We start from the raw sequence: 23,532 nt of genomic DNA on the forward strand, positions 1-23,532 counted from the left end.
ATTTTGACCCCAAACCGAGAGGATTCTGGGATGTTTGTGGTTTTTTTTTTTGTAATAACTCTGGAAGGAAACGTCGCAGACCCATCAAGATGTTACTCCTACTGCTCGCCTCATCGAGAGGAATCCAAAGATATGAGTGTTTAAGCTATGGGATATGAAATGGACGAGCGACCAATAAAACAACATGTATTATGGGGTTGAATGCTTTTTGCTATTCACAAAATAAAACAAAAGCAGTAAAGCAAATATCTTATTTAACACAGCACAGCAAAATCAGTTGCACCATTCAATCCCGCTCGTCCAAACGGGGAGAATTCAATCACATTTATTCGATGCGACGTTTCTTTAATGGGATTTAATGAGCGACAACATTTTGACCCCAAACCGAGAGGATTCTGGGATGTTTGTGGTTTTTTGGTAACAACTCTGGAAGGAAACGTCGCAGACCCATCAAGGTGGTACTCGTACTGCTCGCCTCATCGAGTGGAATCCAAAGATATGAGTGGTTAAGCTATGGGATATGAAATGGACGAGTGACCAATAAAACAACATGTATTATGGGGTTGAATGCTTTTTGCTATTCACAAAATAAAACAAAAGCAGTCATGCAAATATCTGTTTTAACACAGCACATCAAAATCAGTTACACCATTCAATCCCCCTCGTCCAGACGGGGAGAATTCAATCACATTTATTCGATGCGACGTTTCTTATGGGATTTAATGAGCGACAACATTTTGACCCCAAACCGAGAGGATTCTGGGATGTTTGTGGTTTTTTTGTAATAACTCTGGAAGGAAACGTCGGAGAACCATCAAGGTGGTACTCTTACTGCTCGCCTCATCGAGAGGAATCCATAGATATGAGTGGTTAAGCTATGGGATATGAAATGGACGGGCAACCAATTAAACAACATGTATTATGGGGTTGAATGCTTTTTGCTATTCACAAAATAAAACAAAAGCAGTCATGCAAATATCTTATTTAACACACCACAGCAAAATCAGTTGCACCATTCAATCCCGCTCGTGCAGACGGGGAGAATTCAATGACATGTATTCGATGCGACGTTTCTTATGGGATTTAATGAGCGACAACATTTTGACCCCAAACCGAGAGGATTCTGGGATGTTTGTGGTTTTTTTTTGTAATAACTCTGGAAGGAAACGTCGCAGACCCATCAAGGTGTTACTCCTACTGCTCGCCTCATCGAGAGGAATCCAAAGATATGAGTGTTTAAGCTATGGGATATGAAATGGACGAGCGACCAATAAAACAACATGTATTATGGGGTTGAATGCTTTTTGCTATTCACAAAATAAAACAAAAGCAGTCATGCAAATATCTTATTTAACACAGCACAGCAAAATCAGTTGCACCATTCAATCCCGCTCGTCCAGACGGGGAGAATTCAATCACATTTATTCGATGCGACGTTTCTTATGGGATTTAATGAGCGACAACATTTTGACCCCAAATCGAGAGGCTTCTGGGATGTTTGTGGTTTTTTTGTAATAACTCTGGAAGGAAACGTCGCAGACCCATCAAGCTGGTACTCGTACTGCTCGCCTCATCGAGACGAATCCAAAGATATGAGTGGTTAAGCTATGGGACATGAAATGGACGAACGACCAATAAAACAACATGTATTATGGGGTTGAATGCTTTTTGCTATTCACAAAATAAAACAAAAGCAGTAAAGCAAATATCTTATTTAACACAGCACAGCAAAATCAGTTGCACCATTCAATCCCGCTCGTCCAGACGGGGAGAATTCAATAACATTTATTCGATGCGACGTTTATTTAATAGGATTTAATGAGCGACAACATTTTGACCCCAAACCGAGAGGATTCTGAGATGTTTGTGGTTTTTTGGTAACAACTCTGGAAGGAAACGTCGCAGACCCATCAAGGTGGTACTCGTACTGCTCGCCTCATCGAGTGGAATCCAAAGATATGAGTGGTTAAGCTATGGGATATGAAATGGACGAGTGACCAATAAAACCACATGTATTATGGGGTTGAATGCTTTTTGCTATTCACAAAATAAAACAAAAGCAGTCATGCAAATATCTGTTTTAACACTGCACAGCAAAATCAGTTATACCATTCAATCCCCCTCGTCCAGACGGGGAGAATTCAATCATATTTATTCGATGCGACGTATCTTATGGGATTTAATGAGCGACAACATTTTGACCCCAAACCGAGAGGATTCTGGGATGTTTGTGTTTTTTTTGTAATAACTCTGGAAGGCAACGTCGCAGACCCATCAAGGTGGTACTCGTACTGCTCGCCTCATCGAGTGGAATCCAAAGATATGAGTGGTTAAGCTATGGGATATGAAATGGACGAGCGACCAATAAAACAACATGTATTATGGGGTTGAATGCTTTTTGCTATTCACAAAATAAAACAAAAGCAGTCATGCAAATATCTTATTTAACACAGCACAGCAAAATCAGTTGCACCATTCAATCCCGCTCGTCCAGACGGGGAGAATTCAATCACATTTATTCGATGCGACGTTTCTTATGGGATTTAATGAGCGACAACATTTTGACCCCAAATCGAGAGGCTTCTGGGATGTTTGTGGTTTTTTTGCAATAACTCTGGAAGGAAACGTCGCAGACCCATCAAGCTGGTACTCGTACTGCTCGCCTCATCGAGACGAATCCAAAGATATGAGTGGTTAAGCTATGGGACATGAAATGGACGAGCGACCAATAAAACAACATGTATTATGGGGTTGAATGCTTTTTGCTATTCACAAAATAAAACAAAAGCAGTAAAGCAAATATCTTATTTAACACAGCACAGCAAAATCAGTTGCACAATTCAATCCCGCTCGTCCAGACGGGGAGAATTCAATCACATTTATTCGATGCGACGTTTCTTTAATGGGATTTAATGAGCGACAACATTTTGACCCCAAACCGAGAGGATTCTGGGATGTTTGCGGTTTTTTGGTAACAATTCTGGAAGCAAACGTAGCAGACCCATCAAGGTGGTACTCGTACTGCTCGCCTCATCGAGTGGAATCCAAAGATATGAGTGGTTAAGCTATGGGACATGAAATGGACGAGTGACCAATAAAACAACATGTATTATGGGGTTGAATGCTTTTTGCTATTCACAAAATAAAACAAAAGCAGTCATGCAAATATCTGTTTTAACACAGCACAGCAAAATCAGTTATACCATTCAATCCCCCTCGTCCAGACGGGGAGAATTCAATCATATTTATTCGATGCGACGTATCTTATGGGATTTAATGAGCGACAACATTTTGACCCCAAACCGAGAGGATTCTGGGATGTTTGTGTTTTTTTTGTAATAACTCTGGAAGGCAACGTCGCAGACCCATCAAGGTGGTACTCGTACTGCTCGCCTCATCGAGTGGAATCCAAAGATATGAGTGGTTAAGCTATGGGATATGAAATGGACGAGCGACCAATAAAACAACATGTATTATGGGGTTGAATGCTTTTTGCTATTCACAAAATAAAACAAAAGCAGTCATGCAAATATCTTATTTAACACAGCACAGCAAAATCAGTTGCACCATTCAATCCCGCTCGTCCAGACGGGGAGAATTCAATCACATTTATTCGATGCGACGTTTCTTATGGGATTTAATGAGCGACAACATTTTGACCCCAAATCGAGAGGCTTCTGGGATGTTTGTGGTTTTTTTGCAATAACTCTGGAAGGAAACGTCGCAGACCCATCAAGCTGGTACTCGTACTGCTCGCCTCATCGAGTGGAATCCAAAGATATGAGTGGTTAAGCTATGGGATATGAAATGGACGAGCGACCAATAAAACAACATGTATTATGGGGTTGAATGCTTTTTGCTATTCACAAAATAAAACAAAAGCAGTCATGCAAATATCTTATTTAACACAGCACAGCAAAATCAGTTGCACCATTCAATCCCGCTCGTCCAGACGGGGAGAATTCAATCACATTTATTCGATGCGACGTTTCTTATGGGATTTAATGAGCGACAACATTTTGACCCCAAATCGAGAGGCTTCTGGGATGTTTGTGGTTTTTTTGTAATAACTCTGGAAGGAAACGTCGCAGACCCATCAAGCTGGTACTCGTACTGCTCGCCTCATCGAGACGAATCCAAAGATATGAGTGGTTAAGCTATGGGATATGAAATGGACGAGTGACCAATAAAACCACATGTATTATGGGGTTGAATGCTTTTTGCTATTCACAAAATAAAACAAAAGCAGTCATGCAAATATCTTATTTAACACAGCACAGCAAAATCAGTTGCACCATTCAATCCCGCTCGTCCAGACGGGGAGAATTCAATCACATTTATTCGATGCGACGTTTCTTATGGGATTTAATGAGCGACAACATTTTGACCCCAAATCGAGAGGCTTCTGGGATGTTTGTGGTTTTTTTGCAATAACTCTGGAAGGAAACGTCGCAGACCCATCAAGCTGGTACTCGTACTGCTCGCCTCATCGAGACGAATCCAAAGATATGAGTGGTTAAGCTATGGGACATGAAATGGACGAGCGACCAATAAAACAACATGTATTATGGGGTTGAATGCTTTTTGCTATTCACAAAATAAAACAAAAGCAGTAAAGCAAATATCTTATTTAACACAGCACAGCAAAATCAGTTGCACAATTCAATCCCGCTCGTCCAGACGGGGAGAATTCAATCACATTTATTCGATGCGACGTTTCTTTAATGGGATTTAATGAGCGACAACATTTTGACCCCAAACCGAGAGGATTCTGGGATGTTTGCGGTTTTTTGGTAACAATTCTGGAAGCAAACGTAGCAGACCCATCAAGGTGGTACTCGTACTGCTCGCCTCATCGAGTGGAATCCAAAGATATGAGTGGTTAAGCTATGGGACATGAAATGGACGAACGACCAATAAAACAACATGTATTATGGGGTTGAATGCTTTTTGCTATTCACAAAATAAAACAAAAGCAGTAAAGCAAATATCTTATTTAACACAGCACAGCAAAATCAGTTGCACCATTCAATCCCGCTCGTCCAGACGGGGAGAATTCAATCACATTTATTCGATGCGACGTTTATTTAATGGGATTTAATGAGCGACAACATTTTGACCCCAAACCGAGAGGATTCTGGGATGTTTGTGGTTTTTTGGTAACAACTCTGGAAGGAAACGTCGCAGACCCATCAAGGTGGTACTCGTACTGCTCGCCTCATCGAGTGGAATCCAAAGATATGAGTGGTTAAGCTATGGGATATGAAATGGACGAGTGACCAATAAAACCACATGTATTATGGGGTTGAATGCTTTTTGCTATTCACAAAATAAAACAAAAGCAGTCATGCAAATATCTGTTTTAACACAGCACAGCAAAATCAGTTATACCATTCAATCCCCCTCGTCCAGACGGGGAGAATTCAATCATATTTATTCGATGCGACGTATCTTATGGGATTTAATGAGCGACAACATTTTGACCCCAAACCGAGAGGATTCTGGGATGTTTGTGTTTTTTTTGTAATAACTCTGGAAGGCAACGTCGCAGACCCATCAAGGTGGTACTCGTACTGCTCGCCTCATCGAGTGGAATCCAAAGATATGAGTGGTTAAGCTATGGGATATGAAATGGACGAGCGACCAATAAAACAACATGTATTATGGGGTTGAATGCTTTTTGCTATTCACAAAATAAAACAAAAGCAGTCATGCAAATATCTTATTTAACACAGCACAGCAAAATCAGTTGCACCATTCAATCCCGCTCGTCCAGACGGGGAGAATTCAATCACATTTATTCGATGCGACGTTTCTTATGGGATTTAATGAGCGACAACATTTTGACCCCAAATCGAGAGGCTTCTGGGATGTTTGTGGTTTTTTTGCAATAACTCTGGAAGGAAACGTCGCAGACCCATCAAGCTGGTACTCGTACTGCTCGCCTCATCGAGTGGAATCCAAAGATATGAGTGGTTAAGCTATGGGATATGAAATGGACGAGCGACCAATAAAACAACATGTATTATGGGGTTGGATGCTTTTTGCTATTCACAAAATAAAACAAAAGCAGTCATGCAAATATCTGTTTTAACACAGCACATCAAAATCAGTTACACCATTCAATCCCCGTCGTCCAGACGGGGAGAATTCAATCACATTTATTCGATGCGACGTTTCTTATGGGATTTAATGAGCGACAACATTTTGACCCCAAATCGAGAGGCTTCTGGGATGTTTGCAGTTTTTTGGTAACAATTCTGGAAGCAAACGTAGCAGACCCATCAAGGTGGTACTCGTACTGCTCGCCTCATCGAGTGGAATGCAAAGATATGAGTGGTTAAGCTATGGGATATGAAATGGACGAGCGACCAATAAAACAACATGTATTATGGGGTTGAATGCTTTTTGCTATTCACAAAATAAAACAAAAGCAGTCATGCAAATATCTGTTTTAACACAGCACATCAAAATCAGTTACACCATTCAATCCCCCTCGTCCAGACGGGGAGAATTCAATCACATTTATTCGATGCGACGTTTCTTATGGGATTTAATGAGCGACAACATTTTGACCCCAAACCGAGAGGATTCTGGGATGTTTGTGGTTTTTTTGTAATAACTCTGGAAGTAAACGTTGCAGACCCATCAAGGTGGTACTCGTACTGCTCGCCTCATCGAGAGGAATCCAAAGATATGAGTGGTTAAGCTATGGGATATGAAATGGACGAGCGACCAATAAAACAACATGTATTATGGGGTTGAATGCTTTTTGCTATTCACAAAATAAAACAAAAGCAGTCATGCAAATATCTTATTTAACACAGCACAGCAAAATCAGTTGCACCATTCAATCCCGCTCGTCAAGACGGGAAGAATTAAATCACATTTATTCGATGCGACGTTTCTTTAATGGGATTTAATGAGCTACAACATTTTGACCCCAAATCGAGAGGATTCTGGGATGTTTGTGGTTTTTTTGTAATAACTCTGGAAGGAAACGTCGGAGAACCATCAAGGTGGTACTCTTACTGCTCGACTCATCGAGAGGAATCCATAGATATGAGTGGTTAAGCTATGGGATATGAAATGGACGGGCAACCAATTAAACAACATGTATTATGGGGTTGAATGCTTTTTGCTATTCACAAAATAAAACAAAAGCAGTCATGCAAATATCTTATTTAACACACCACAGCAAAATCAGTTGCACCATTCAATCCCGCTCGTGCAGACGGGGAGAATTCAATGACATGTATTCGATGCGACGTTTCTTATGGGATTTAATGAGCGACAACATTTTGACCCCAAACCGAGAGGATTCTGGGATGTTTGTGGGTTTTTTGTAATAACTCTGGAAGGAAACGTCGCAGACCCATCAAGGTGTTACTCCTACTGCTCGCCTCATCGAGTGGAATCCAAAGATATGAGTGGTTAAGCTATGGGATATGAAATGGACGAGCGACCAATAAAACAACATGTATTATGGGGTTGAATGCTTTTTGCTATTCACAAAACAAAACAAAAGCAGTCATGCAAATATCTTATTTAACACAGCACAGCAAAATCAGTTGCACCATTCAATCCCGCTCGTCCAGACGGGGAGAATTCAATCACATTTATTCGATGCGACGTTTCTTATGGGATTTAATGAGCGACAACATTTTGACCCCAAACCGAGAGGATTCTGGGATGTTTGTGGTTTTTTGGTAACAACTCTGGAAGGAAACGTCGCAGACCCATCAAGGTGGTACTCGTACTGCTCGCCTCATCGAGTGGAATCCAAAGATATGAGTGGTTAAGCTATGGGATATGAAATGGACGAGTGACCAATAAAAAAACATGTATTATGGGGTTGAATGCTTTTTGCTATTCACAAAATAAAACAAAAGCAGTCATGCAAATATCTGTTTTAACACAGCACAGCAAAATCAGTTATACCATTCAATCCCCCTCGTCCAGACGGGGAGAATTCAATCATATTTATTCGATGCGACGTATCTTATGGGATTTAATGAGCGACAACATTTTGACCCCAAACCGAGAGGATTCTGGGATGTTTGTGTTTTTTTTGTAATAACTCTCGAAGGCAACGTCGCAGACCCATCAAGGTGGTACTCGTACTGCTCGCCTCATCGAGTGGAATCCAAAGATATGAGTGGTTAAGCTATGGGATATGAAATGGACGAGCGACCAATAAAACAACATGTATTATGGGGTTGAATGCTTTTTGCTATTCACAAAATAAAACAAAAGCAGTCATGCAAATATCTTATTTAACACAGCACAGCAAAATCAGTTGCACCATTCAATCCCGCTCGTCCAGACGGGGAGAATTCAATCACATTTATTCGATGCGACGTTTCTTATGGGATTTAATGAGCGACAACATTTTGACCCCAAATCGAGAGGCTTCTGGGATGTTTGTGGTTTTTTTGCAATAACTCTGGAAGGAAACGTCGCAGACCCATCAAGCTGGTACTCGTACTGCTCGCCTCATCGAGACGAATCCAAAGATATGAGTGGTTAAGCTATGGGACATGAAATGGACGAGCGACCAATAAAACAACATGTATTATGGGGTTGAATGCTTTTTGCTATTCACAAAATAAAACAAAAGCAGTAAAGCAAATATCTTATTTAACACAGCACAGCAAAATCAGTTGCACAATTCAATCCCGCTCGTCCAGACGGGGAGAATTCAATCACATTTATTCGATGCGACGTTTCTTTAATGGGATTTAATGAGCGACAACATTTTGACCCCAAACCGAGAGGATTCTGGGATGTTTGCGGTTTTTTGGTAACAATTCTGGAAGCAAACGTAGCAGACCCATCAAGGTGGTACTCGTACTGCTCGCCTCATCGAGTGGAATCCAAAGATATGAGTGGTTAAGCTATGGGATATGAAATGGACGAGCGACCAATAAAACAACATGTATTATGTGGTTGAATGCTTTTTGCTATTCACAAAATAAAACAAAAGCAGTCATGCAAATATCTGTTTTAACACAGCACATCAAAATCAGTTACATCATTCAATCCCCCTCGTCCAGACGGGGAGAATTCAATCACATTTATTCGATGCGACGTTTCTTATGGGATTTAATGAGCGACAACATTTTGACCCCAAACCGAGAGGATTCTGGGATGTTTGTGGTTTTTTTGTAATAACTCTGGAAGGAAACGTCGCAGACCCATCAAGGTGGTACTCTTACTGCTCGTCTCAACGAGTGGAATCCAAAGATATGAGTGGTTAAGCTAAGGGATATGAAATGGACGAGCGACCAATAAAACAACATGTATTATGGGGTTGAATGCTTTTTGCTATTCACAAAATAAAACAAAAGCAGTCATGCAAATATCTTATTTAACACAGCACTGCAAAATCAGTTGCACCATTCAATCCCGCTCGTCAAGACGGGGAGAATTCAATCACATTTATTCTATGCGACGTTTCTTTAATGGGATTTAATGAGCTACAACATTTTGACCCCAAATCGAGAGGATTCTGGGATGTTTGTGGTTTTTTTGTAATAACTCTGGAAGGAAACGTCGCAGAACCATCAAGGTGGTACTCGTACTGCTCGCCTCATCGAGAGGAATCCAAAGATATGAGTGGTTAAGCTATGGGATATGAAATGGACGGGCGACCAATTAAACAACATTTATTATGGGGTTGAATGCTTTTTGCTATTCACAAAATAAAACAAAAGCAGTCATGCAAATATCTGTTTTAACACAGCACATCAAAATCAGTTACACCATTCAATCCCCCTCGTCCAGTCGGGGAGAATTCAATCACATTTATTCGATGCGACGTTTCTTATGGGATTTAATGAGCGACAACATTTTGACCCCAAACCGAGAGGAATCTGGGATGTTTGTGGTTTTTTTGTAATAACTCTGGAAGGAAACGTCGCAGACCCATGAAGGTGGTACTCGTACTGCTCGCCTCATCGAGTGGAATCCAAAGATATGAGTGGTTAAGCTATGGGATATGAAATGGACGAGCGACCAATGAAACAACATGTATTATGGGGTTGAATGCTTTTTGCTATTCACAAAATAAAATAAAAGCAGTCATGGAAATATCTTATTTAACACAGCACAGCAAAATCAGTTGCACCGTTCAATCCCGCTCGTCCAGACGTGGCGAATTCAATGACATTTATTCGATGCGACGTTTCTTATGGGATTTAATGAGCGACAACATTTTGACCCCAAACCGAGAGGATTCTGGGATGTTTGTGGTTTTTTTTGTAATAACTCTGGAAGGAAACGTCGCAGACCCATGAAGATGGTACTACTACTGCTCGCCTCATCGAGAGGAATCCAAAGATATGAGTGTCAAGCTATGGGATATGAAATGGACGAGCGACCAATAAAACAACATGTATTATGGGGTTGAATGCTTTTTGCTATTCACAAAATAAAACAAAAGCAGTCATGCAAATATCTTATTTAACACAGCACAGCAAAATCAGTTGCACCATTCAATCCCGCTCGTCCAGACGGGGAGAATTTAATCACATTTATTCGATGCGACGTTTCTTTAATGGGATTTAATGAGCGACAACATTTTGACCCCAAACCGAGAGGATTCTGGGATGTTTGTGGTTTTTTGGTAATAACTCTGGAAGGAAACGTCGCAGACCCATCAAGGTGGTAGTCGTACTGCTCGCCTCATCGAGTGGAATCCAAAGATATGAGTGGTTAAGCTATGGAATATGAAATGGACGAGCGACCAATAAAACAACATGTATTATGGGGTTGAATGCTTTTTGCTATTCACAAAATAAACAAAAGCAGTCATGCAAATATCTGTTTTAACACAGCACAGCAAAATCAGTTACACCATTCAATCCCCCTCGTCCAGACGGGGAGAATTCAATCACATTGATTCGATGCGACGTTTCTTATGGGATTTAATGAGCGACAACATTTTGACCCCAAACCGAGAGGATTCTGGGATGTTTGTGTTTTTTTTGTAATAACTCTGGAAGGCAACGTCGCAGACCCATCAAGGTGGTACTCGTACTGCTCGCCTCATCGAGTGGAATCCAAAGATATGAGTGGTTAAGCTATGGGATATGAAATGGACGATCGACCAATAAAACAACATGTATTATGGGTTGAATGCTTTTTGCTATTCACAAAATAAAACAAAAGCAGTAAAGCAAATATCTTATTTAACACAGCACAGCAAAATCAGTTGCACAATTCAATCCCGCTCGTCCAGACGGGGAGAATTCAATCACATTTATTCGATGCGACGTTTATTTAATGGGATTTAATGAGCGACAACATTTTGACCCCAAACCGAGAGGATTCTGGGATGTTTGTGTTTTTTGGTAACAACTCTGGAAGGAAACGTCGCAGACCCATCAAGGTGGTACTCGTACTGCTCGCCTCATCGAGAGGAATCCAAAGATATGAGTGGTTAAGCTATGGGATATGAAATGGACGGGCGACCAATTAAACAACATGTATTATGGGGTTGAATGCTTTTTGCTATTCACAAAATAAAACAAAAGCAGTCATGCAAATATCTGTTTTAACACAGCACAGCAAAATCAGTTACACCATTCAATCCCCCTCGTCCAGACGGGGAGAATTCAATCACATTTATTCGATGCGACGTTTATTATGGGATTTAATGAGCGACAACATTTTGACCCCAAACCGAGAGGATTCTGGGATGTTTGTGGTTTTTTTGTAATAACTCCGGAAAGCAACGTCGCAGACCCATCAAGGTGGTACTCGTACTGCTCGCCTCATCGAGTGGAATCCAAAGATATGAGTGGTTAAGCTATGGGATATGAAATGGACGAGCGACCAATAAAACAACATGTATTATGGGGTTGAATGCTTTTTGCTATTCACAAAATAAAATAAAAGCAGTCATGCAAATATCTTATTTAACACAGCACAGCAAAATCAGTTGCACCATTCAATCCCGCTCGTCCAGACGGGGCGAATTCAATGACATTTATTCGATGCGACGTTTCTTATGGGATTTAATGAGCGACAACATTTTGACCCCAAACCGAGAGGATTCTGGGATGTTTGTGTTTTTTTTTGTAATAACTCTGGAAGGAAACGTCGCAGACCCATGAAGATGGTACTACTACTGCTCGCCTCATCGAGAGGAATCCAAAGATTTGAGTGTTAAGCTATGGGATATGAAATGGACGAGCGACCAATAAAACAACATGTATTATGGGGTTGAATGCTTTTTGCTATTCACAAAATAAAACAAAAGCAGTCATGCAAATATCTTATTTAACACAGCACAGCAAAATCAGTTGCACCATTCAATCCCGCTCGTCCAGACGGGGAGAATTTAATCACATTTATTCGATGCGACGTTTCTTTAATGGGATTTAATGAGCGACAACATTTTGACCCCAAACCGAGAGGATTCTGGGATGTTTGTGGTTTTTTGGTAATAACTCTGGAAGGAAACGTCGCAGACCCATCAAGGTGGTAGTCGTACTGCTCGCCTCATCGAGTGGAATCCAAAGATATGAGTGGTTAAGCTATGGGATATGAAATGGACGAGCGACCAATAAAACAACATGTATTATGGGGTTGAATGCTTTTTGCTATTCACAAAATAAACAAAAGCAGTCATGCAAATATCTGTTTTAACACAGCACAGCAAAATCAGTTACACCATTCAATCCCCCTCGTCCAGACGGGGAGAATTCAATCACATTGATTCGATGCGACGTTTCTTATGGGATTTAATGAGCGACAACATTTTGACCCCAAACCGAGAGGATTCTGGGATGTTTGTGTTTTTTTTTGTAATAACTCTGGAAGGCAACGTCGCAGACCCATCAAGGTGGTACTCTTACTGCTCGCCTCATCGAGTGGAATCCAAAGATATGAGTGGTTAAGCTATGGGATATGAAATGGACGATCGACCAATAAAACAACATGTATTATGGGGTTGAATGCTTTTTGCTATTCACAAAATAAAACAAAAGCAGTAAAGCAAATATTTTATTTAACACAGCATAGCAAAATCAGTTGCACAATTCAATCCCGCTCGTCCAGACGGGGAGAATTCAATCACATTTATTCGATGCGACGTTTATTTAATGGGATTTAATGAGCGACAACATTTCGACCCCAAACCGAGAGGATTCTGGGATGTTTGTGGTTTTTTGGTAACAACTCTGGAAGGAAACGTCGCAGACCCATCAAGGTGGTACTCGTACTGCTCGCCTCATCGAGAGGAATCAAAAGATATGAGTGGTTAAGCTATGGGATATGAAATGGACGAGTGACCAATAAAAAAACATGTATTATGGGGTTGAATGCTTTTTGCTATTCACAAAATAAACAAAAGCAGTCATGCAAATATCTGTTTTAACACAGCACAGCAAAATCAGTTACACCATTCAATCCCCCTCGTCCAGACGGGGAGAATTCAATCACATTGATTCGATGCGACGTTTCTTATGGGATTTAATGAGCGACAACATTTTGACCCCAAACCGAGAGGATTCTGGGATGTTTGTGTTTTTTTTTGTAATAACTCTGGAAGGCAACGTCGCAGACCCATCAAGGTGGTACTCTTACTGCTCGCCTCATCGAGTGGAATCCAAAGATATGAGTGGTTAAGCTATGGGATATGAAATGGACGATCGACCAATAAAACAACATGTATTATGGGGTTGAATGCTTTTTGCTATTCACAAAATAAAACAAAAGCAGTAAAGCAAATATTTTATTTAACACAGCACAGCAAAATCAGTTGCACAATTCAATCCCGCTCGTCCAGACGGGGAGAATTCAATCACATTTATTCGATGCGACGTTTATTTAATGGGATTTAATGAGCGACAACATTTCGACCCCAAACCGAGAGGATTCTGGGATGTTTGTGGTTTTTTGGTAACAACTCTGGAAGGAAACGTCGCAGACCCATCAAGGTGGTACTCGTACTGCTCGCCTCATCGAGAGGAATCAAAAGATATGAGTGGTTAAGCTATGGGATATGAAATGGACGGGCGACCAATTAAACAACATGTATTATGGGGTTGAATGCTTTTTGCTATTCACAAAATAAAACAAAAGCAGTCATGCAAATATCTGTTTTAACACAGCACAGCAAAATCAGTTACACCATTCAATCCCCCTCGTCCAGACGGGGAGAATTCAATCACATTTATTCGATGCGACGTTTATTATGGGATTTAATTAGCGACAACATTTTGACTCCAAACCGAGAGGATTCTGGGATGTTTGTGGTTTTTTTGTAATAACTCCGGAAAGCAACGTCGCAGACCCATCAAGGTGGTACTCGTACTGCTCGCCTCATCGAGTGGAATCCAAAGATATGAGTGGTTAAGCTATGGGATATGAAATGGACGAGCGACCAATGAAACAACATGTATTATGGGGTTGAATGCTTTTTGCTATTCACAAAATAAAATAAAAGCAGTCATGCAAATATCTTATTTAACACAGCACAGCAAAATCAGTTGCACCATTCAATCCGGCTCGTCCAGACGGGGCGAATTCAATGACATTTATTCGATGCGACGTTTCTTATGGGATTTAATGAGTGACAACATTTTGACCCCAAACCGAGAGGATTCTGGGATGTTTGTGGTTTTTTTTGTAATAACTCTGGAAGGAAACGTCGCAGACCCATCAAGGTGGTACTCGTACTGCTCGCCTCATCGAGTGGAATCCAAAGATATGAGTGGTTAAGCTATGGGATATGAAATGGACGATCGACCAATAAAACAACATGTATTATGGGGTTGAATGCTTTTTGCTATTCACAAAATAAAACAAAAGCAGTAAAGCAAATATCTTATTTAACACAGCACAGCAAAATCAGTTGCACAATTCAATCCCGCTCGTCCAGACGGGGAGAATTCAATCACATTTATTCGATGCGACGTTTATTTAATGGGATTTAATGAGCGACAACATTTTGACCCCAAACCGAGAGGATTCTGGGATGTTTGCGGTTTTTTGGTAACAATTCTGGAAGCAAACGTAGCAGACCCATCAAGGTGGTACTCGTACTGCTCGCCTCATCGAGTGGAATCCAAAGATATGAGTGGTTAAGCTATGGGATATGAAATGGACGAGCGACCAATAAAACAACATGTATTATGTGGTTGAATGCTTTTTGCTATTCACAAAATAAAACAAAAGCAGTCATGCAAATATCTGTTTTAACACAGCACATCAAAATCAGTTACACCATTCAATCCCCCTCGTCCAGACGGGGAGAATTCAATCACATTTATTCGATGCGACGTTTCTTATGGGATTTAATGAGCGACAACATTTTGACCCCAAACCGAGAGGATTCTGGGATGTTTGTGGTTTTTTTGTAATAACTCTGGAAGGAAACGTCGCAGACCCATCAAGGTGGTACTCTTACTGCTCGCCTCAACGAGTGGAATCCAAAGATATGAGTGGTTAAGCTAAGGGATATGAAATGGACGAGCGACCAATAAAACAACATGTATTATGGGGTTGAATGCTTTTTGCTATTCACAAAATAAAACAAAAGCAGTCATGCAAATATCTTATTTAACACAGCACTGCAAAATCAGTTGCACCATTCAATCCCGCTCGTCAAGACGGGGAGAATTCAATCACATTTATTCGATGCGACGTTTCTTTAATGGGATTTAATGAGCTACAACATTTTGACCCCAAATCGAGAGGATTCTGGGATGTTTGTGGTTTTTTTGTAATAACTCTGGAAGGAAACGTCGCAGATCCATCAAGGTGGTACTCGTACTACTCGCCTCATCGAGAGGAATCCAAAGATATGAGTGGTTAAGCTATGGGATATGAAATGGACGGGCGACCAATTAAACAACATGTATTATGGGGTTGAATGCTTTTTGCTATTCACAAAATAAAACAAAAGCAGTCATGCAAATATCTGTTTTAACACAGCACATCAAAATCAGTTACACCATTCAATCCCCCTCGTCCAGTCGGGGAGAATTCAATCACATTTATTCGATGCGACGTTTCTTATGGGATTTAATGAGCGACAACATTTTGACCCCAAACCGAGAGGAATCTGGGATGTTTGTGGTTTTTTTGTAATAACTCTGGAAGGAAACGTCGCAGACCCATGAAGGTGGTACTCGTACTGCTCGCCTCATCGAGTGGAATCCAAAGATATGAGTAGTTAAGCTATGGGATATGAAATGGACGAGCAACCAATGAAACAACATGTATTATGGGGTTGAATGCTTTTGCTATTCACAAAATAAAATAAAAGCAGTCATGCAAATATCTTATTTAACACAGCACAGCAAAATCAGTTGCACCGTTCAATCCCGCTCGTCCAGACGTGGCGAATTCAATGACATTTATTCGATGCGACGTTTCTTATGGGATTTAATGAGCGACAACATTTTGACCCCAAACCGAGAGGATTCTGGGATGTTTGTGGTTTTTTTTGTAATAACTCTGGAAGGAAACGTCGCAGACCCATGAAGATGGTATTACTACTGCTCGCCTCATCGAGAGGAATCCAAAGATATGAGTGTTAAGCTATGGGATATGAAATGGACGAGCGACCAATAAAACAACATGTATTATGGGGTTGAATGCTTTTTGCTATTCACAAAATAAAACAAAAGCAGTCATGCAAATATCTTATTTAACACAGCACAGCAAAATCAGTTGCACCATTCAATCCCGCTCGTCCAGACGGGGAGAATTTAATCACATTTATTCGATGCGACGTTTCTTTAATGGGATTTAATGAGCGACAACATTTTGACCCCAAACCGAGAGGATTCTGGGATGTTTGTGGTTTTTTGGTAATAACTCTGGAAGGAAACGTCGCAGACCCATCAAGGTGGTAGTCGTACTGCTCGCCTCATCGAGTGGAATCCAAAGATATGAGTGGTTAAGCTATGGGATATGAAATGGACGAGCGACCAATAAAACAACATGTATTATGGGGTTGAATGCTTTTTGCTATTCACAAAATAAACAAAAGCAGTCATGCAAATATCTTATTTAACACAGCACAGCAAAATCAGTTGCACCATTCAATCCCGCTCGTCCAGACGGGGAGAATTTAATCACATTTATTCGATGCGACGTTTCTTATGGGATTTAATGAGCGACAACATTTTGACCCCAAACCGAGAGGATTCTGGGATGTTTGTGTTTTTTTTTGTAATAACTCTGGAAGGCAACGTCGCAGACCCATCAAGGTGGTACTCTTACTGCTCGCCTCATCGAGTGGAATCCAAAGATATGAGTGGTTAAGCTATGGGATATGAAATGGACGATCGACCAATAAAACAACATGTATTATGGGGTTGAATGCTTTTTGCTATTCACAAAATAAAACAAAAGCAGTAAAGCAAATATTTTATTTAACACAGCACAGCAAAATCAGTTGCACAATTCAATCCCGCTCGTCCAGACGGGGAGAATTCAATCACATTTATTCGATGCGACGTTTATTTAATGGGATTTAATGAGCGACAACATTTCGACCCCAAACCGAGAGGATTCTGGGATGTTTGTGGTTTTTTGGTAACAACTCTGGAAGGAAACGTCGCAGACCCATCAAGGTGGTACTCGTACTGCTCGCCTCATCGAGAGGAATCAAAAGATATGAGTGGTTAAGCTATGGGATATGAAATGGACGGGCGACCAATTAAACAACATGTATTATGGGGTTGAATGCTTTTTGCTATTCACAAAATAAAACAAAAGCAGTCATGCAAATATCTGTTTTAACACAGCACAGCAAAATCAGTTACACCATTCAATCCCCCTCGTCCAGACGGGGAGAATTCAATCACATTTATTCGATGCGACGTTTATTATGGGATTTAATTAGCGACAACATTTTGACTCCAAACCGAGAGGATTCTGGGATGTTTGTGGTTTTTTTGTAATAACTCCGGAAAGCAACGTCGCAGACCCATCAAGGTGGTACTCGTACTGCTCGCCTCATCGAGTGGAATCCAAAGATATGAGTGGTTAAGCTATGGGATATGAAATGGACGAGCGACCAATGAAACAACATGTATTATGGGGTTGAATGCTTTTTGCTATTCACAAAATAAAATAAAAGCAGTCATGCAAATATCTTATTTAACACAGCACAGCAAAATCAGTTACACCATTCAATCCCCCTCGTCCAGACGGGGAGAATTCAATCACATTTATTCGATGCGACGTTTATTATGGGATTTAATTAGCGACAACATTTTGACTCCAAACCGAGAGGATTCTGGGATGTTTGTGGTTTTTTTGTAATAACTCCGGAAAGCAACGTCGCAGACCCATCAAGGTGGTACTCGTACTGCTCGCCTCATCGAGTGGAATCCAAAGATATGAGTGGTTAAGCTATGGGATATGAAATGGACGAGCGACCAATGAAACAACATGTATTATGGGGTTGAATGCTTTTTGCTATTCACAAAATAAAATAAAAGCAGTCATGCAAATATCTTATTTAACACAGCACAGCAAAATCAGTTGCACCATTCAATCCGGCTCGTCCAGACGGGGCGAATTCAATGACATTTATTCGATGCGACGTTTCTTATGGGATTTAATGAGTGACAACATTTTGACCCCAAACCGAGAGGATTCTGGGATGTTTGTGGTTTTTTTTGTAATAACTCTGGAAGGAAACGTCGCAGACCCATGAAGATGGTACTACTACTGCTCGCCTCATCGAGAGGAATCCAAAGCTATGAGTGTTAAGCTATGGGATATGAAATGGACGAGCGACCAATAAAACAACATGTATTATGGGGTTGAATGCTTTTTGCTATTCACAAAATAAAACAAAAGCAGTCATGCAAATATCTTATTTAACACAGCACAGCAAAATCAGTTGCACCATTCAATCCCGCTCGTCCAGACGGGGAGAATTTAATCACATTTATTCGATGCGACGTTTCTTTAATGGGATTTAATGAGCGACAACATTTTGACCCCAAACCGAGAGGATTCTGGGATGTTTGTGGTTTTTTGGTAATAACTCTGGAAGGAAACGTCGCAGACCCATCAAGGTGGTAGTCGTACTGCTCGCCTCATCGAGTGGAATCCAAAGATATGAGTGGTTAAGCTATGGGATATGAAATGGACGAGCGACCAATAAAACAACATGTATTATGGGGTTGAATGCTTTTTGCTATTCACAAAATAAACAAAAGCAGTCATGCAAATATCTGTTTTAACACAGCACAGCAAAATCAGTTACACCATTCAATCCCCCTCGTCCAGACGGGGAGAATTCAATCACATTGATTCGATGCGACGTTTCTTATGGGATTTAATGAGCGACAACATTTTGACCCCAAACCGAGAGGATTCTGGGATGTTTGTGTTTTTTTTGTAATAACTCTGGAAGGCAACGTCGCAGACCCATCAAGGTGGTACTCGTACTGCTCGCCTCATCGAGTGGAATCCAAAGATATGAGTGGTTAAGCTATGGGATATGAAATGGACGATCGACCAATAAAACAACATGTATTATGGGGTTGAATGCTTTTTGCTATTCACAAAATAAAACAAAAGCAGTAAAGCAAATATCTTATTTAACACAGCACAGCAAAATCAGTTGCACAATTCAATCCCGCTCGTCCAGACGGGGAGAATTCAATCACATTTATTCGATGCGACGTTTATTTAATGGGATTTAATGAGCGACAACATTTTGACCCCAAACCGAGAGGATTCTGGGATGTTTGCGGTTTTTTGGTAACAATTCTGGAAGCAAACGTAGCAGACCCATCAAGGTGGTACTCGTACTGCTCGCCTCATCGAGTGGAATCCAAAGATATGAGTGGTTAAGCTATGGGATATGAAATGGACGAGCGACCAATAAAACAACATGTATTATGTGGTTGAATGCTTTTTGCTATTCACAAAATAAAACAAAAGCAGTCATGCAAATATCTGTTTTAACACAGCACATCAAAATCAGTTACACCATTCAATCCCCCTCGTCCAGACGGGGAGAATTCAATCACATTTATTCGATGCGACGTTTCTTATGGGATTTAATGAGCGACAACATTTTGACCCCAAACCGAGAGGATTCTGGGATGTTTGTGGTTTTTTTGTAATAACTCTGGAAGGAAACGTCGCAGACCCATCAAGGTGGTACTCTTACTGCTCGCCTCAACGAGTGGAATCCAAAGATATGAGTGGTTAAGCTAAGGGATATGAAATGGACGAGCGACCAATAAAACAACATGTATTATGGGGTTGAATGCTTTTTGCTATTCACAAAATAAAACAAAAGCAGTCATGCAAATATCTTATTTAACACAGCACTGCAAAATCAGTTGCACCATTCAATCCCGCTCGTCAAGACGGGGAGAATTCAATCACATTTATTCGATGCGACGTTTCTTTAATGGGATTTAATGAGCTACAACATTTTGACCCCAAATCGAGAGGATTCTGGGATGTTTGTGGTTTTTTTGTAATAACTCTGGAAGGAAACGTCGCAGAACCATCAAGGTGGTACTCGTACTGCTCGCCTCATCGAGAGGAATCCAAAGATATGAGTGGTTAAGCTATGGGATATGAAATGGACGGGCGACCAATTAAACAACATGTATTATGGGGTTGAATGCTTTTTGCTATTCACAAAATAAAACAAAAGCAGTCATGCAAATATCTGTTTTAACACAGCACATCAAAATCAGTTACACCATTCAATCCCCCTCGTCCAGTCGGGGAGAATTCAATCACATTTATTCGATGCGACGTTTCTTATGGGATTTAATGAGCGACAACATTTTGACCCCAAACCGAGAGGAATCTGGGATGTTTGTGGTTTTTTTGTAATAACTCTGGAAGGAAACGTCGCAGACCCATGAAGGTGGTACTCGTACTGCTCGCCTCATCGAGTGGAATCCAAAGATATGAGTAGTTAAGCTATGGGATATGAAATGGACGAGCAACCAATGAAACAACATGTATTATGGGGTTGAATGCTTTTGCTATTCACAAAATAAAATAAAAGCAGTCATGCAAATATCTTATTTAACACAGCACAGCAAAATCAGTTGCACCGTTCAATCCCGCTCGTCCAGACGTGGCGAATTCAATGACATTTATTCGATGCGACGTTTCTTATGGGATTTAATGAGCGACAACATTTTGACCCCAAACCGAGAGGATTCTGGGATGTTTGTGGTTTTTTTTGTAATAACTCTGGAAGGAAACGTCGCAGACCCATGAAGATGGTATTACTACTGCTCGCCTCATCGAGAGGAATCCAAAGATATGAGTGTTAAGCTATGGGATATGAAATGGACGAGCGACCAATAAAACAACATGTATTATGGGGTTGAATGCTTTTTGCTATTCACAAAATAAAACAAAAGCAGTCATGCAAATATCTTATTTAACACAGCACAGCAAAATCAGTTGCACCATTCAATCCCGCTCGTCCAGACGGGGAGAATTTAATCACATTTATTCGATGCGACGTTTCTTTAATGGGATTTAATGAGCGACAACATTTTGACCCCAAACCGAGAGGATTCTGGGATGTTTGTGGTTTTTTGGTAATAACTCTGGAAGCAAACGTCGCAGACCCATCAAGGTGGTAGTCGTACTGCTCGCCTCATCGAGTGGAATCCAAAGATATGAGTGGTTAAGCTATGGAATATGAAATGGACGAGCGACCAATAAAACAACATGTATTATGGGGTTGAATGCTTTTTGCTATTCACAAAATAAACAAAAGCAGTCATGCAAATATCTGTTTTAACACAGCACAGCAAAATCAGTTACACCATTCAATCCCCCTCGTCCAGACGGGGAGAATTCAATCACATTGATTCGATGCGACGTTTCTTATGGGATTTAATGAGCGACAACATTTTGACCCCAAACCGAGAGGATTCTGGGATGTTTGTGTTTTTTTTGTAATAACTCTGGAAGGCAACGTCACAGACCCATCAAGGTGGTACTCGTACTGCTCGCCTCATCGAGTGGAATCCAAAGATATGAGTGGTTAAGCTATGGGATATGAAATGGACGATCGACCAATAAAACAACATGTATTATGGGGTTGAATGCTTTTTGCTATTCACAAAATAAAACAAAAGCAGTAAAGCAAATATCTTATTTAACACAGCACAGCAAAATCAGTTGCACAATTCAATCCCGCTCGTCCAGACGGGGAGAATTCAATCACATTTATTCGATGCGACGTTTATTTAATGGGATTTAATGAGCGACAACATTTTGACCCCAAACCGAGAGGATTCTGGGATGTTTGTGTTTTTTGGTAACAACTCTGGAAGGAAACGTCGCAGACCCATCAAGGTGGTACTCGTACTGCTCGCCTCATCGAGAGGAATCCAAAGATATGAGTGGTTAAGCTTTGGGATATGAAATGGACGATCGACCAATAAAACAACATGTATTATGGGGTTGAATGCTTTTTGCTATTCACAAAATAAAACAAAAGCAGTAAAGCAAATATCTTATTTAACACAGCACAGCAAAATCAGTTACACCATTCAATCCCCCTCGTCCAGACGGGGAGAATTCAATCACATTTATTCGATGCGACGTTTATTATGGGATTTAATGAGCGACAACATTTTGACCCCAAACCGAGAGGATTCTGGGATGTTTGTGGTTTTTTTGTAATCACTCCGGAAAGCAACGTCGCAGACCCATCAAGGTGGTACTCGTACTGCTCGCCTCTTCGAGTGAAATCCAAAGATATGAGTGGTTAAGCTATGGGATATGAAATGGACGAGCGACCAATAAAACAACATGTATTATGGGGTTGAATGCTTTTTGCTATTCACAAAATAAAATAAAAGCAGTCATGCAAATATCTTATTTAACACAGCACAGCAAAATCAGTTGCACCATTCAATCCCGCTCGTCCAGACGGGGCGAATTCAATGACATTTATTCGATGCGACGTTTCTTATGGGATTTAATGAGCGACAACATTTTGACCCCAAACCGAGAGGATTCTGGGATGTTTGTGTTTTTTTTTGTAATAACTCTGGAAGGAAACGTCGCAGACCCATGAAGATGGTACTACTACTGCTCGCCTCATCGAGAGGAATCCAAAGATTTGAGTGTTAAGCTATGGGATATGAAATGGACGAGCGACCAATAAAACAACATGTATTATGGGGTTGAATGCTTTTTGCTATTCACAAAATAAAACAAAAGCAGTCATGCAAATATCTTATTTAACAAAGCACAGCAAAATCAGTTGCACCATTCAATCCCGCTCGTCCAGACGGGGAGAAATTAATCACATTTATTCGATGCGACGTTTCTTTAATGGGATTTAATGAGCGACAACATTTTGACCCCAAACCGAGAGGATTCTGGGATGTTTGTGGTTTTTTGGTAATAACTCTGGAAGGAAACGTCGCAGACCCATCAAGGTGGTAGTCGTACTGCTCGCCTCATCGAGTGGAATCCAAAGATATGAGTGGTTAAGCTATGGGATATGAAATGGACGAGCGACCAATAAAACAACATGTATTATGG

This window comes from Petromyzon marinus, chromosome 23, assembly GCF_048934315.1.
Source record: "Petromyzon marinus isolate PM22_M1 ecotype Great Lakes invasive population chromosome 23, UKy_Petmar_22M1.pri1.0, whole genome shotgun sequence".
Lineage (NCBI taxonomy): Eukaryota > Metazoa > Chordata > Hyperoartia > Petromyzontiformes > Petromyzontidae > Petromyzon > Petromyzon marinus.